Here is a 17,576-nt window from a genome sequence, read left to right on the forward strand (position 1 = left end):
TAGCCTTAAAACAGTGCTCAGAGGATGACACTGACAAATAGCAGTCTCCTACCTTTCTTTACCCCTGGTTCCACTCCCCAGAGATGACTTCTTTCAATTCTTTCAGCTATTTTTTTCCCTAAAAAACCTCCAAATTTCTAAATTACATGCTTCTATGTTGTTACTTCTTGATGGATCTGTTTGGCACACATGTTTCTCTTATATATACTAGGAGCCTATGTTCCCTTTTCTCTTGGTTCATTCCCTTGTTTTACTGAAGGACATTTTCCAATAGCATCCTAAGAAGGTCTAGATGAGAATGCTGCTTCTTTTTTTAAATTAAGACTATTGTTCAGAGTGGTTTTTTTTTTTAATTAACTTATTTTTTTGGCTGCGTTGGGTCTTCATTGCTGCATGCGGGCTTTCTCTAGTTGCGGTGAGCCGGGGCTACTCTTCATTGTGGTGCACAGAGCACGGGCTCTAGGCGTGCGGGTTTCAGTAGTTGCAGCACGCAGGCTTCAGCGGTTGTGGCTCGCGGGCTCTAGAGCGCAGGCTCAGTAGTTGTGGCGCACGGGCCCAGCCGCTCCGCGGCATATGTGGGATCTTCCCGGACCAGGGCTCGAACCTGCGTCCCCTGCATTGGCAGGCGGAGTCTCAAGCACTGCGCCACCAGGGAAGCCCCTAGGGCGGTTTTAAGTTTGTAGCAATACTGAGGTGAAAGTACTGAGATGTCTTGTATCACCCCTGTGTCCCCTCCACATGCATAGCCTCCCCCAATACCCCTCCCCCCACCAGAGGTACATCGGTTGCAGTTGATGAATGTACACTGACGCATCACAATCACCCAAAGTTCATGATATCCATGGTCTCTTCCTTCTTTAATCCTTTTCATATCATACATGGGATATAGGACGGAGAAGGTATATATCCTCTTCCCTCTTCAAGGATATTAATTATGGTTTCTTCTGCTCTCTGCATTGTCTTTGCATCTTCCTTTCCTCCTGTCACTCCTCTGTTTGTTTTGGTCTTGGTGACAAATATGTTCCATGGACCCCACCAACCTACACTGAAGGTCATACAGATTCTCTGCTTTTTGCCACGGAGGTGGCATCAGTAGGTTCCTCTGCCCTTGAGCTTCTGTTTGGGCTTGGCCTGTGAGAGACTCGGGCAAAGGAGCGTGAGTTGAGGGGCTGATTCCCCCAGGCTCTTCCCACCCGCTGGGGAAGCCGAGTTTCTTCTCCCAAAGGCCACAGCTCCAGGGCCGTGGCCTCTCCAAACAGCTACATTCTCCAGATCCTAGCAACCCCTCCCTCCTACTGAGCCACCTGTGGGCACTGCCGACTTTTGGCAACTGTCACCCCATTAAATTTCCTTTAAATGTCGAAGTTTGAGTGTGCCATCTGTTTCCTTCCAGAACTGTAACAGATGCGGTGTTTTTCATGACGATTTCTTGAAATGCACACTTTGGCCATCCCTTCACAGCTAAGAGTGAGGCAGTGAGATGCTGATGGGAAGACCCGCTTGTCACCCGGTGGGCTTCACGTAAAGAAATACCAGCCTCCTTCCACTGTGTCTTCAGAAATGGCTGAGCTTTCTTGACTGCTCTTATCTCTTTCTCTCCTTCTTTCTATAATTTTGGGTCAATACTTTTTATAAAAATTCCTTTACTGTCATTTTGACAGGGTTTTAGAAAAGAGATGGATGTATATAAACGACATTTTTAGGAACAGCAAAAGACAAAAAAAGGAATTTTTTTTTCTTAGTAAGTGAAGCAAGAGGCAGTAGAGTGTGCTGGTTCAGAGCCTGGATCCAGCTCTGTGACTTCATGTCCTCCCCTGTGACAAAGAGAAGAGTGCAAGAAAGCAGTTTCTGTGGAGAATGTCCGGGAAGATCAAATTAGTCACTATTATCAAGTGCTTCAAAAAACACACGGTACATAGCACTACCTGTAAAGGAGGGCGCAGCACATTTGCTTTAAAAATGTTCTGTGAGTGAAACGGTTGCTAGCAATAGGACCCAGGTACAGGATTCTGAGGTTCCTCAAAGCTCCACTGGAAGCTGGCTCTACCAGGAGCTGGGGTTTGGCCAACTCAGTGTCAGAGGTCATGCGGGGTCCCAGCATGGAGCTTTCAAAAGCTGGCTGGGAGCAGCAAGAGGAAGGTGGGCAGAAGAGCTCTGCTGACCTTCCATGGGGCAGGCACGGGGGAGAGGGAAGTAGGGGCTTGGGAGCCGGGAGCCTTCTCTGGTCCCACCAGGCGTTCTCACGCTGCTGGGTTAGGCCCAGGCTGGAACACACAGTGTAGGCAGCACTGCCACCTGGAAGGGCCAGAATCTTCACAGAATGCCCTAGAAGAACTCACCCAAGAGACCAACTGTAGCAACAGGAAGCAACTATGCACTTGCAAGATCTCCCGCGTAAAGCACTACTGTTAAAAACACAGAAGAAGGATTTAGAGAAGGTCGATCAACTTATGTTCACGCTGTGCTGAGCATCTGAAATAAGTCAGGGATGTCTTAAAAAACAGAATGCAAAACCAACTTAGAATCCTCAGAGCAATAGATGAATTACTGGAAACATGGACTCCTGCACTTATAAAAATCCTGGCCTCTCTAATTGTCCTACTTATTTGTCCAAGAAATATTTCCTGAGTGCTAACTGTATGAAACGCAGTGTGACAATGTCACGAAGAAAAATCAAGCCCTATCTTTTCCCCTAGGGGCTTCCCATGTAAATGAGACATTTGCAAAAATCACAAAATCCAAGTAACCGATGATAAGCCATAGTTAACTGATGTAGAATTGAGTGGAAGAAGAAATAACTGTGAACTGAGCCGATCTGTAAGAATGTGGGAGAGATGGGACCCAACCTGGGTTCTGGCCTTTCTACTTCTGTATCCTGGTGGCTGTCCCATCCTCCCCTTGGGCTATATGCCACGTCCATGTCACCCTATCTCTCCCTCCAGACCCTACAGCAGCTCATCCCTTGCCTTGGAATGCTTTTTCTCCTGCCCTTTCCTTGGGTGGCTGACACTGGGTGCTACCCACCTAACCTTCAAGTTTCAGCTTCAAGGCCAACTTCTCTGGGGGCCTCTCTGACCACCCGGGACTTGCTAAGGGACGTTTCCCCCTTCCTATAATAACTGAGCAGCTGCCAGACAAAGTATTTGCATCTTTGTTCAATTCAATTAAAACAGACGTGCATGGTATATTATGTAACAGTCACTGTACACACACGATTTTAGGCAACGCGGGGTAATTCTGGATTTGCTGATGCTCAACTCTTGGCAAACCATGCACGGTGCCAGGGATGCCCCGTATAGACTGAGTCTCCTAGACAGAGGGGCATGTTTGACACATTCTTCCAGCATCCCTATCCACTCCCGCCTTCCTCAGCGGGCTGTCTTGATCAGCCGGATGTCTCCCTGGACCGCGGGCTCCGTGTTGCAGGTCTGGTCACAGTGCTCCCACAGGGTACCTGACACAGATGCGAGCTGCGGGCGCACAAGGAGGGAGGACCACCAAGGAAACGCATGTGTGCGTGTGCGTGCGCGTGTGCGTGGATATGTGTGCATGTGCGCGGGAGTGTGTGTGTCCACTAGGACAGGTCGAGTTCAGGTTTGTCCCCCCCGGGAGAGAGCGGCACAGCTGGCAGTGTCCCCGCTGGCGGCCATGGAAAGTGCGCAGGGACCGCAGCTCCGCGACCAAGGCGCCACCTGGGCTTTAAAGGGCTCCCACCTCCGTCCTTGAGGAGCTGAGCGCGGCCTGGGGACCGGAGGCGGCAGCAGCGGCGGCAGCACCAGCGGGCTTGTTGCAGAGACTCTCGGACGCCACCCCAGACCGGCTGGAGCCTCTTCACACGCTCCCCAGGGGATCGGCGTTCACCTGCGGGTGGGAAAGGCAAGGGCTCCCCAATCCCACGCACTTGACGTTTTGCCCCATCACTCCTGGCTGCAACACTCCCAGTGTTTTCAGATGATGAACTTTTCATAGCCTCTTGCAAATTGTTGAAAAAGAGAAAAGGCTAAAAACAAGAAAACAGTTATCCTGCAGAGAGCAGAGACCTTTCTCAGCACTGGCGGTTGGTTTAGTTTTTATTATGTTCCCTACTAGGTATGTGCAGACTGGGGTTATAATGACCAGTGGGCTAAGGTCCATGGTCTTAAACATCTAGAGACAGAGGTAGAGACAATGAAGTAGATAAAAATATTTTTATTTGGGAGCCTTGCTGGACCCATGGGCAGAATTCAGTGAGCGGGATAGTGATCATTTTTCTGGTGGCCCATGGGGGTTGAGCAGAGTCAGGAAGGCCTTTCTGGGAGAGCTGAATCTTTTTTTTTTTTTTTTGGCTGCACTGGGCGCTGGGTCTTAGTTGCAGCATGTGGGATCCTTTAGTTGCGGCATGTGGGATCTTTTAGTTGCAGCATGTGGGACCTAGTTCCCTGACCAGGGTCGAACCTGGACCCCTGCATTGGGAATGTGGAGCCTTAGCCACTGGACCACCAGGGAAGTCCCAGAGCTGAATCTTGAAAGATGACTTGGTGTTCAGCCAGCAGAAATGGGCAGAGAAGTCTTGTATTAGTTTATTTTCATTCGCTTTGGTAACTGATATTTGGAATTATTTTGGTTTAGATTTTGAGACTGAATCTGCAGTTTCAAACTATCTGGTCACTTCTAGCTTTTTGAAAATTCATTTACTTTATGCCAAAATGTAACTTCCCGGTTAAAAGAAGAAGGAAAAATAAAAAGTTGCCTTTTGAGTAGTGCTGTTTAATAGAACTTTCCATGACGATGGATATCTGTGCTGTGTCATACGGTAGCCACCAGCCACGCATGGCTACTGGGCACTTTTAATGTGGCCAGCATTACTGAAGAACAATTCTAAATTGTATTAAATTTTAATTAATTTAAATTTAAATAGCCACATGTAACTGTTTCTATCATATTGGGCAGTGCAGCCTTAGGACACTAACAAAGATCTACTGGGCATCACAGCTTAACAAGACAACTGAATTCAGGGGGAAAATTGGATTAAGAAGAGATGAGATGTAATTTCTTTGAAATATTGAAGGTTTTTAATATCAAGGGGAATATGACCTGGACAAATATTATTTTCTATGTTCCCCAGGGTGTTTTGCCTAAGTGCCTGGAATCCTGCCAACTGTTGTATAAAAGACTTTTCTGTGAACAACCTGCTGTACAATTGGGAGGTGTTGTTTACATTGGACAATTCTGCTTGTTTTCCATTGAGGCATTTTATTTGCACATATGTGTTACATCCCTAGAAAAGGAATCCCAGGATTTTCCCTCCTGTGTATGTTTGTCTTGCGTCTTCGTGGTCCATGATGCCAGCTGACGTTGTTAGGAGAGTGAAACCACACTGAAAAGATGGAAGCAGGTTGTTCTGCCATTTTTCTAGATCTTTGAGCTGCACATCAAATCTGGGGCTGATCGCACCACACTTGTGTAAACTGCCCGTGAAGATCACAGCAGTTTTCCCAGCTCTGTGGTCATCAGTGATTTCAAATTTGCCAATGTAACCACGTTTCACCATCACAGTTAGAAACCAGACGATGGTTTTGGAGCACAGCCCGATAAGAACCTGGCATCTGCCTCTCTTTTAGGAATTGTTGATGGTCTTGAGAGCATCAGCCAGGACATTCATGCCCGCCATTATGGCGGCATGGAAAGATGGTGGAGAGAGAGCTGGACGATTCTGATTATCCATCTGCACCAAGAGGTTTGCAAGTTGTAAATACTTTGCAATTTTAAAACATAGGTATGGATTAACATTGTCCTACAGACGTTTGTGAATGGCAATAGAAAAGGCAGACATAAAAGGGAGTAAGGAAAATGTAACAAATACTTGCTTTTTGACGGCTTAAGGGGTTCAGAAGTCTCTTAACAAGAGAGCTACTCTTCTCAAGTTTTCCAGGCCTTTTAAAAGGCTTTACAATTTTCAGTCTTATTCTTCTTCCCCGAGCAAACTGATTTTGGCCTAAATCTTAGCAACTGTGGAGAAATTAGTGATTGTATGGTATCGTGTGTTGTGTACTTTATCCATACCCCTTTCTTACTTCAACAAATGATGGCGCCTTGGTTAATTTAACTCGGTGGCCTCAACGTTGTTTTAAACTCTGTGCACTGGAGAGAAGCCAGGGACACTTGTCTTCAGGTAAGACACACTATCTGGGACAGGTGTGGGGCGAGAGGGGAAGGGAGGAGGGGTGAGGAGAGGGGAGGGGACCTTCAGGAGGGGGTCCTAGGGAGAGGCTTCTTGCGAGAAGGAGAGGGACGAGATTTATATGGGCAGTTTCTTCAACTTTACAAAGGACTCACAAGATGTGTTCATACGTTTCCCTTTACAGCCTTGGAGACACAGGCAGAAGAGGTTGCTTTGGGAAGAACTGCGTGGTTGGGCCGATCCGACAGGAAAAGGGACTGACTTTTCACAGTGTGTCTTGCCCTTCCCTTTGACTTCTGTTCTCTGTGCAAGTAGTATCTTTTCAAAAAATAATTTCATTTAAAGTGATTAAATTTAAAACAGAAGGAAACAGGAAAAGCGAATCCATTGTTAACATCTCTTGAATTACGTGATACGTATTCCAGTACATGGCCCACATTTCATTCCCTGTGGTTGGCATAGACTTACTTCCTCAAATGGATTTCTCTTTGAACCCAAGAGAAGTGTTCTCTGGAGCCATCTCTCAGGTTTCTCCTAAGCTAGAAGGTGCCATGAGGAGACCATCTCCCCTTCTCCCTGTGACCTTTCCCTAGCTTCATGGCCATCGGCCATCGTGCACGGTCTCATTTCCATGGCTATCTGATCCTGTGCTGGTTTCCCAGCTGGGTTACAGCTGGGATTGAACAATGGGCCTGCCCTGCCCTGTTAGCACTGCATCTTCATACAATGCCTCCCTGTTGGTACTTAACAACCTTTGGTGTGTAGGACACTTAGCAGATGCTCCCTAACTGTAGCTACCACCATACATACCAAGTCTATTAACAACACACATTTCCAAATACTACATTTCCAATTTCTAAATTTTTAATTTATCGGAACTATAGTTGGTGCAACAATGTTTCCATAAAGTAAGAGTATTCGGACAGGGCTCTATTTCCTGTGCCTATTTTGTGAACTCTACTTCAAGTAGCCTTGTGATACATTTTTCACTTTACATTTACTAACTAAAAGGAAGCTAGCCGTATCCAGTGAAGGACTTTAAGATTTTATAATTTTGTAAAGAAAACAAGCACTTCGGTAGACATGATTATGACTAAGTAACGTCAAAATAATAAGGCTCAACTTTGGCAAAGAAATAATTTTCCCCAAACGTGGGAAATTTCTAAAGAATAGTTTGTAGGAAACCAAAGCTGTGAATTTATACATAAAAATTCTCTTTGAATGAATCTCAACTATTTTACTTACAAGTTGAGAGTAAAGGTACCAGGGAAAAGAGGTTATTTTATTTTATTTTTTAATTTTAATTAAAAAAATTGAAGTATGGTTGCTGTACAATATTATATAAGTTACAGGTGTACAATATAGTGATTCACAATTTTTAAAGGTTATACTCCATTTCTAGTTGTTATAAAATGTTGGCTGTATTCCCCGTGTGGTACAACATATCCTTGTAGCTTATTTTATGCCTAATACTTGGTACCTCTTATTCCCCTGTCCCTCTATAGGGATATATCCTTCCCCCCTCCCCACTGGTGACCACCAGTGTGTTCTCTATATCTGTGAGTCCTGCTTCTTTTTTGTTATATTCACTAGTTTGTTGTATTTTTTAGATTCCACATATAAGTGATATGGAAAGAGGTTTTTATCTATTTATTTATTTGTTTATTTAGGCCTCGCCTTGCGGCTTGTGTGGCTTGCGGAATCTTAGTTCCCCAGCCAAGGATGGAACTGGGCCCCTGGCAGTGAAAGCGCCGAGTTCTAACCACTGGACCGCCGGGGCAGTCCCTAGAAAGAGGTTATTTTTAAAAGTAAAATCCGATTGTATGATTGTAAATTCAAAGAGGAAAACTGTTCCCCTTGAGAAATTCTGAGTTCGTCCGTACAAGGAAGCTAGATCTTAAGGTTTTCTTTCTGTTCTCCGAGCTTCCAGTCGTTGCGTCCGGCCAGACGTGCAGGGTGACTGAACTCTCACCTCCTGCTCCTGTCCAGTCGAGTCCAGTGGCTTTGCCACAGCCCAGCGCTGCTCTCTCCAAACACTCTTCGTGTGCCGCCCCCTCCTGCCCTGAACCAACTCTTCCCAAGTCCTCCCACAGCCTCTGTGCTTCAGTTGGGTCATTGGTCACTGTCCCCATGGCACGTAATGATTCCCTACCGTAGGACCGTGGGCAGTCCTCGCCCGGAGATCTGCCCTGTTTCTCCCCAGTCCCAGTTCTAAAGTCCCAGCTCCACAGCTCCCTCTGCCAAAGAGCTTTCCCTGATGGCCACAGCCCACACTCATCCCCGCTCCGTGTCGCTCCTATAATACATGTGATCCTCCAGCACTTAGCGGCCGATTACGTGGTGTCAGAATATCTTTGTATTGTCTCTGGTATGTTCTGCCTTCCCCTTCCAGATAGATGGCACTGTCTCTGAGAGCAGACACAGTAGTTAAATTGTGACTATATTCCCAGTTACTTCTTGAATGTACGTGTTACATTGTAGCACTCAGTGAATTTACTTTTGGGTACCTGTTTTTTCTTATTTTAAAAGTAATAACAAACCCTTAGAATAAATCCCTCAGCATGGGTTTCCTGGATCAAAGTATATAAACTTGTTGCTGCCCTCTCCCAGAAAAGTAAAATTGATAACGACACATCACAGGACATTATGAGAACAAGAGACAACACCCAGAGAGCTACAGTCCTGCTACCAGTTTGTTTGGCTTCCTTGTAGTGTTTTTTTTTAATTAATTAATTTTTTTACTGAAGTATAGTTGATTTACAATGTTGTGTTAATTTCAGGTGTACAGCAAAGTGATTCAGATATATATATATATATATATATATATATATATATACACGCACCTATATATTTGAATATATATATAGAATGAATATACATGAATATGTGTGTATATTCTTTTTCAGATTCTTTTCCCATATAGGTTATTACAAAATGCTGAGTGTAGTTCCCTGTACTATACAGTAGGTCCTTGTTGGTTATTACGTTAAATATATAGTATTGTGTATTTCCTTAACAGCGTTTTTCAAAAGCACCTTTTGATATTCTTGTCATCAAATATACATACAGCTTTTTGTCTTGCTTTTTTCATATAATATTTAACAGCAGGAGTACTTTTTGATTAAGCAATATGCATTAATAAGATATTTGCTGACCACCTGCGACGTATAAGGCACAGGAGGATGAGGAGGATATTTGTTAGGAAGGGAGAGTCTGTCAGTGTGCAGCTTTGTCCGTGTTGGAACTAAGAAGGCCTTGAGCAGTGAACAGGCTGTGGGATGATGCGGGCCGTCAGCACGGACTAGATGAGCAGCTGCTATGTGCTGGCCCCTTCCAGGTGCTGGGATCTAGCAGGAACCAACGGAAGGTGTGCATAGGAGCCTGCCTCCAATGGGGAAGCAGACATGAAACAGACAGATGGCCATGATCCGGCCATAGGAGATAAAGCGGAGTAAGGAGTTAGAGAGCGACAGGGCTGCTATCTGAGCTGATGGAAGGAGGGAGGGTAATGATTAGAGGGGGAGAGACCTCCAGGAAGAGGGAACGGCAGTGCCAGGGCCACAGGCCAGCAAGGCACAGCATGGAGGCCAGCGTGGCTGGAGCTGTCTTCGGCCCTAGTTCTTTTTTTTTTGTAAAGTCTAGTTTTTTTAAAAAATTATTAATTTAATTTATTTATTTTGCGCTGTGTTGGGTCTTCGTTGCTATGCGGGGACTTTCTCTAGTTGCGGCGAGCGGGGGCTACTCTTCATTGTGGTGTGTGGGCTTCTCATTGCAGTGGCTTCTCTTGTTGTGGAGCACGGGCTCTAGGCGCACGGGCTTCAGTATCTGTGGCGCGTGGGCTCAGTAGTTGTGGCTCATGGGCTCTAGAGCACAGGCTCAGTAGTTGTGGAGCATGGGCTCTAGGCGCGCGGGCTTCAGTAGTTGTGGTGCACGGGCTTAGTTGCTCCACGGCATGTGGAATCTTCCCGGACCAGGGCTCGAACCCACGTCCCCTGCATTGGCAGGCAGATTGTCAACCACTGTGCCACCAGGGGAGCCCCCAGCCCTAGTTCTGTTGAGACAGATGTTTAATTTGTTTAGTTTCAAGTAGATGCTTTATAGACAACAATATTTAATATAATATGATGAACATTCAATGCTTTACATATATTATCTATAATTGTTAAAACAACTACCAAGACTCGGTGTTTCATTTTGGTATTTATGGTACGATATATATAAATTAAAAAAAACAAATATTACTCCATATTGTTTATGAATAGAAACAATAGTTAAAGTGTAAAAACATGGATGGGGAAGATACATAATTACCAAATTCAGGTTAGCAGCTCCCTCTGGGTGGGGAGGGAAGGGAATGGGGTTGGGGGATGGGGAGTTTTCAAATGGATCTGTGATGCTCTATTTCTTTTTATTAAGCTTGTGATATATAAATGTTACTGAATATTCGATTTTTGTTATTACTTTTGTGTGCTACATATATGTGTGTGTATATCACAGATTTAGACTCAAAAATACTTCCGTCTAATTTCAAGCCAGTGCTCATTTTAGTTGCTTACTTCAAAATGAATAGCCCCTACCAAAGAAAAGCTCACAGTAAAAACTACCACCCAGCCACACTCCCCGTACTCAGCAAGGAAGGTAATGAACACAGTCTCCCAGATCCCATTTACAGAAGGAGACTCCTCTTCCTCTGAACCAGCCTGCCGTGTAAGAACATCATATGACAAGGCAGTGTGATCACAGAACAGTGGGTGGTGGCCTTGCCCGTGAGCTAGTGCATGGGCATCACAGCTTGGGGAGAGCGGGTAAGCTGTTGCCAGCAGCGGCTGGGTCTGGGGGTGAGCCTGCCGCGCACCGTCCCAGCCACGAGGGTAGCGTTGGCTCACACCAGAGCTGCTGTCTTTCCTTCAAGCCACTGCCCAGAAATTATTAGAGTATCAGCAACAGTGCCTCCTATTCTTAGGAAAACACCTTTATTCTCCAATAACGTAAGGGTTTCTGAAAGAATGTTACATGACTGTCCTGTCTAAAGTATCTGCTCAGGGAAAGGGGAGTAGGGTGGTAGGGGGATGAACTGGGAGATTGGGATTGACATGTATACACTAATATGTATAAAATAGATAACTACTAAGAGCCTGCTGTATAAAAAAAATAAAATAAAATTCAAAAAAATAAAGTATCTGCTCAGATACTTTAATTAGCAGCTCTCACATATACAGACAATACAAAAACAGTCTTTGGTGCTCTAGGAACCTATAGAAGAGATAACATCACACAGAGAAATGCAGTTAAGTTGAAGCTTGAATGAGGTCATATGAAAAGCATCTGGCTTCTGCCTTCACTTGTCCTAAGTTAAATAAATAAATAAGCTATCTGAAGTAGCTGCCCCTAAGGCAGGAGAATAATAGACAGAAATAGGTTAAAATAATCATATGGTAGCTAGGATTTTTTTTTTTTGAGAGTTATATTTTCTTCAGCGGAAATTTTTAGGACTTCAAGCCCGGGAGGCAACATTTCAAGTAACCCTGAGAGAACTGGGTAGCTTGGATTTTTAATTTTATAAGATAAGCAGTGGATTTGCTATGTGTTTTTTTAAAAAGAGATTTCAGGATGGCAGAATATTATTAAAAGTGATTGCAGGTGAGGAGTGGAGAGGGTGGGACAGTTATTTTTCACTTTAAAAGTTCTCTTTTGCTTGAATTTTTATAAAATCACGATTTTTTTCTACAAATAGCTTTAAAGAGAGTGACTGAATCTCTTTTATTAATGGAGAAAAACAGCACATCTTATGGTCACTTAAAACTTTAATTATTAAAACCATGTTTTAATTCTCAGAGTTACTTTGCCATATGTGTTTTATCCCCATTTGATACATGAAGAAATTGGGGCACAAAACAGAAGATAATTTGTCTAAGGCACCAGGTTGGTGATGAAGCCAGTACTGAGACTTGAGTCTCCTGTATTGTATTTTTTCTTTCTTTCTTTTTTTTATGAAGCATAGTTGTTTTACAGTATTGTGTTAATTTCTGCTGCACCACAAAGTGATTCAGCTATAAATATATATGCATTATTTTTTCATATTCTTTTCCACTATGTTTTATCATAGGATATTGAATATAGTTCCCTGTGCTACGAGTCTCCTGTATTTTAGTTGAATTATATTTTCTTACTAGATTCTTCTGGTCTTCAGGTGCTAAATAAATTCTTCTCTGAGAAGCAAACAGCCATAGGAATCTGAAAGTTCCCAGAATTTTATCTGGAATGAACTCCCCTCACCTCAGTGTTCTGTTCAAATTTCAACTATATAAGTAAACTTTATTAATGTATTTTCCTCCTTGATTTGTTAAAATTGTTAAAATTCTCTTCTGTGTTTTCAAAACCAATTTCTGATTTGCCATTTATCGTAACCAAGATGTAAAAGCAAAAAGATTTTTTAGGCCTCCAAGTTTTTTTTTAATAAAAGAATTTAAAAAGGCAAAGCAAAACAAAATTTTATAGCTGAATCACATGATCCATATGTATTTTTTAAGATAAATGTATTTATTTATTTGTTTTTGACTGCGTTGGGTGTTCGTTGCTGTGCATGGGCTTTCTCTAGTTGCGGCGAGCAGGGGCACATATAATGCCTAACACATATAATACCAGGCATGTTTCTAAATGCTTGGTATATATTAATGTAATCAGTCCTCCCACCAAGCGTATGGGGCATCATTGCTCTCACTTTATAGACATGGGGTAGGGGTGAGGGTTGCGCTGTGGCACAGAGTGACAAGGTGACGTGTCACCACCCACTGCCCCAGAGCTGCAGGGCTGGACTTGAACACAGGCAGTCTGCCAGCTGCTCTGACAACTGTACTCTAGCATCTCTCTAGAAGGCAAAGCTCGGGGGTTTACAAAATCTCCATTATTCCAGGTGATTCTCTTATAGTCATTTTCAAACTTTTCTTTGGGTTCACAAATTGGCCAGGAACACCTACGTTTGAGGGACCAGGTCTCCGGGCTGCAGTGATGTGCACCTCTGAGCGCTCTGGGTTTAAACAATGCTATTCTCCTTGTTCTTTTAGCCATCGGATGATTTTTAGTTCCTTATTTATTCTCATTCACTCAGAAACCAAACTTGAAATGTACTAAGTGCGAGATGAAAAGAGTGTTTGGCGGGTTTCAAAATTCAGCCCAAGGCTCCTGTGAATGTGTAAGCTCAGAGTTTCCCTTCCACAGGTTCCCTGCGCCCCTCCCCTCTGTTTGGAAAGCAGGTGCTCCCAGTGAGGCCCCACCAGATGCAGATTTCTGCTTCCAAGTTAAGATGTTGTTTTCCTTTGTGCATTATCCATCACCCAGCCTTGAGCTATCTGGAAGGACCCTCCACCTCCAAAGAGGAGGCACTTCATTTTCACACCCCCCTGACTAGTGATGAAAGCAGGATAAGAGGTCCTTGAGGGATCAGATATCATGTGACAGACCCTTAGAGCAAACATTTATGGAGGCCCTGTTTTGTATAAGGCAATTGCAAAGGGCAGTCTCCTCCCAGTAAAGGGTGGTAGACATCTTAAATCCTGCTAATGAAGTTTAACAATGAGGATTAGGACAAGGCTGGGGGGAGTGGGAGAGGCTGGCTAGAGGACAGTCAGTTTGCCCTGATTCCAAACAAATTTAGCATGCCTGTGAAGGAATTGCCCTTTGCTTTCCTCCACTGAGATGTCTGTAACCTGGCCCATGGTATTCGGGTTATTCAGGCTAATATGAATAATCTAAGACTTTTGTTTAGAGCTTGCAAGTCACTGTGCTCAGTTTTCTAAAAGAAGTTTCCGTCCTTGGCCTGGTTAACCGCCCCCCCCCCCCACGCACACCGCCCAGGGCATCAAGCATTTGACAACATGGTGAGAACTCTTCAGGTCTTAAACAGTCTCTGGTTGATCTGACCCGGGCTTAAAGAAGTCAATCATCATTCTTGGGAACGGTGACATTGAAGCCAGGAAGACAGCCACAGGGGGCCTCAGGGGAACTGCCCTCTCCTACCACCCCTGCTCCAGGCCTGGGCCAGCTGGTTCACTCCTGCAAATGTTAGGAAACGTGAACTATTAAAAATGCAGACCGGGAGGAATGGTCCCGGGATGTGACTCACTCTAGGTGACTTGTTTCAGTGGTGGTTCCCGTGGAAACCTGTCATACCTGTTCCAGCTCCAGTGACCCTTCTGCCCTGTGCCAGCTCCTGCCCCAGCACTTGGTGAGGCATGACCACCACCACTGGCCAGAGAGGGAAACCCAGGGGCTCTAGCCACGCACAGGGCAGAGGTCCCAGATCTTGGAAGCTGGTTGCTTACTTTTAGGTGGGTTTTAATTTGCCCCAGTGAGATCTTTCTTAGCTGTGTAGGATTTGGGTATTTGCTAAAAAAAAGAACTGCTGTCAATGTTGAGTGAACGAGTGTGAGTGTGTGTGTGTGTGTGTGTGTTTGCTTTTTCCCAGCTCTGTAGTTCTCCCCAACTGCATCTTATTCATTCTCACCTGTTGTTTGCTTGTTACTGTTTTGCTAGTTCAGGTTCATTTTTTCTCAGGGTTGATGTACCACCTATGTTCAATTGCAAGGCAAAAATTGGTATTGTGAACCTGAGTAAATCTTGAAACTGCTTTCAAATAGAAGTATTTCATGTTTACCACAAATGTTAATAGGACTTCTTTAGGTGGAAAAGAAATGCAGGTTTTAGTCTGCCAAATCTTGGGAATCACTGAATCGTGGAACTTTCTTTTTTTCCTCCCTTTCTGTTATTTAGTAAAAATAGGAAGAAAACTTTTACTGATGGTGAATTTTGGAACGATCCCTTTGAATAAGTTATTCTCATGTTTGATTCTTCTCTTGGGAGACCCGTAGTCTCTCTCCTTGGGAGGCAGTCAGGGAACCTCAGTAGAAGGCAGTATGTATCTGTCGTTTTCTTGAAAATCAAAATCAGGTCTTCTAGAAAACGGTCTTATAACTAGAGCCAGAAATGATGAAATCAGTAGGTTTAAAAAGCCTTGTTATGGATTCACAGAGATAGAGGAGAAGACAGTTACGTGGCGGGCAGGGGGAATGAGTGAGCTGGACAGCTCTGTGCTTGGATAACAGAGCCAGGTTTGCTACCCACTCCTAAGCCCCTTCCTCCTTGGTCTCTCCAGCCTTTTTGTCTTTGCTACTTAAAATCCTCCTCAAAGGCTTCTCCTAGTCTGTACTTTTTACATGCAAAACCTTTTCACATCACTTTTGGAGTCTTTTTTTGGGAAGCTCATTAAAAACATTCTCCTGGATTCTGGACCTCCTTCTGAGGGCTGTGTCCCTTTATCTATGATGTCATCAGAGCCTGGACACTGGATCAGTATTTTTAAATTTTTTTTTTATTATTTTACTTTTGGATCAATATATATTTTTTAATTTATTTATTTTCCACCTAAAGGGGTGGGATAGGGAGGGTGGGAGGGAGGGAGACACAAGAGGGAAGAGATATGGGAACATATGTATATGTATAAGTGATTCACTTTGTTATAAAGCAGAAACTAACACACCATTGTAAAGCAATTATACTCCAATAAAGATGTAAAAATAAATAAATAAAAACATCTAAAAAAATTTTATTTATTTAATTTATTTATTTTTGACTGAGTTGAGCCTTCATTGCTGCGCACAGGCTTTCTCTAGTTGTGGCGAGCAGGGGCTACTCTTCGTTGCTGTGCACAGGCTTCTCATTGTGGTGGCTTCTCTTGTTGCGGAGCATGGGCTCTAGGCATGCGGGCTTCAGTAGTTGTGGCTCGCGGGCTCAGTAGTTATGGCTCGCGGGCTCTAGAGCGTAGGCTTCAGTAGTTGTGGCGCATGGGCTTAGTTGCTCCTCAGCATGTGGGATCTTCCCGGACCAGGGCTCGAACCCATGTCCCCTGCCTTGGCAGGTGGATTCTTAACCTCTGCGCCACCAGGGAAGTCCCTGGATCAATATTTTACACTAAATCTAACAAAGCCCTTTGCGTCCGATGGTTTATTTTTTTTGGTGTTTGGCCAGTATCAAAGTCTGTGGAACAAAAGACATATTAGTTACTTCAGTAAGCAAACGACATACCCCATTATCCCTTGATTTAAAAAAAAATTTGTTCTGGTGCTTACTGTTAACTCTCTCTACCACAATTTGAGTAGTCCTTTCATGTCCTCGCTTTCAAGAAGGACAGAGATGTTTAAATGAGCCTTGGGAGAAAATGTTGACGTGACGACAACTTGCCCTCAAGTCTTCTACTTTTTTGTCCTTCTGGAAAATAGAGATGCCATTTCACCTTTTTGGGATATTGTCTACTATTGCTTAAATATTTTAAAATAAATTTCTCTTTTTTGAACAGTTTTCGATTTACCGAAAAATTGTGGAAACAGTGCAGAGAGTTCACACAAACCCTGCCTCCCCATCAATGACATCTTAGGTTAGTGTGGGATGCTTGTTCCCATTGTGAACCAAGGCATTGTTATTAGCTAAAGTGCATACTTTAGACCGATTCCTTAGTTTTCCCTAATGTCCTTTCTCTGTTCCAGGATCCCATCCTGAGGTACGTTTAGTCACCCTGTGTCCTCAGGATGTCTTGGTGGTGGCTGTCCCTCAGACCTTCCTTGTTTTTGGTGTCCTCAGTGGTTTTGAGGAGTGCTAGTCAAGTGTTTGTGTAGACTACTCTGCAGCAGTTCTTTCCCTGTGTTTCTCTTGGTTAGCTTAGCACGGGGTATGGTTTATAGGGAGACCCCAGAGGTCAGGTGCTCTTTTCATCATGTCACGTCTTGGGTGAACACTCTTGCTGTGACACCACTGTTGGTGTTGACTTTGATCTCCTGCCCAAGCTGTGCTGGTCAGACTTCTCCACTGTCAAGTTACTTCCCCCACTTTCTTCACAGTGCTTATTGCAATTAAGCTATGCTGTGCAGTGAACTCTTCAGAGATTGAGGGTCACACTTCACCTCCGTCAGGGTGGAGTGTCTACCTAAATTGTCTGGAGGTCTTCTGCATGAGAGGTCTCTTCTCCCCCATTTATTTATTATTCATTTGTATCAGTATGGACGCGTGGGTATTCATTTTATGCCTTGGGTTATAATCTGATACTGACTTATTTTATTTGGTGGCTGAAATTGTTCCAGCTTTTGCCATCAAGAGCTCTCTACCGGGCTCCTTTGGCATATTCCCATCAACGTGGGTTTTTTTTTTTCAAGCATTTCCTTATTTCCTGGTACTACGGAGTGCTCAAGACTTATCTTGTATATTCCCTGCCCCAGTCCTAGAAGCAGCCATTTCTCCAAGAAGCTCTGGTTCCTCGTATTGGTGAGTGGTGTTAGAAACAAGATCTGGGTGCTTGGTGTGCTTGTCACTATTGGGGTATCATTGCTTCTAGGCCCTTGTAGCTGAGAGAGCAAGGAAACGCCTGTGT

The 17,576-nt window shown here is 44.1% G+C and overlaps 1 pseudogene across 1 annotated transcript; it reads right to left on the bottom strand.

The window, feature by feature from the left end:
- Positions 1-5,257: 5,257 nt before the first annotated feature.
- On the bottom strand, positions 5,258-5,668 carry LOC308630239 (small ribosomal subunit protein uS8-like; annotated as a pseudogene). Its single transcript has one exon. The product of its transcript is annotated as a small ribosomal subunit protein uS8-like (transcript).
- Between the last annotated feature and the right edge of the window lie 11,908 nt (positions 5,669-17,576).

This window comes from Mesoplodon bidens (genome assembly GCF_964165515.1).
Source record: "Mesoplodon bidens genome assembly, chromosome: 16".
Classification (NCBI taxonomy): domain Eukaryota; kingdom Metazoa; phylum Chordata; class Mammalia; order Artiodactyla; family Ziphiidae; genus Mesoplodon; species Mesoplodon bidens.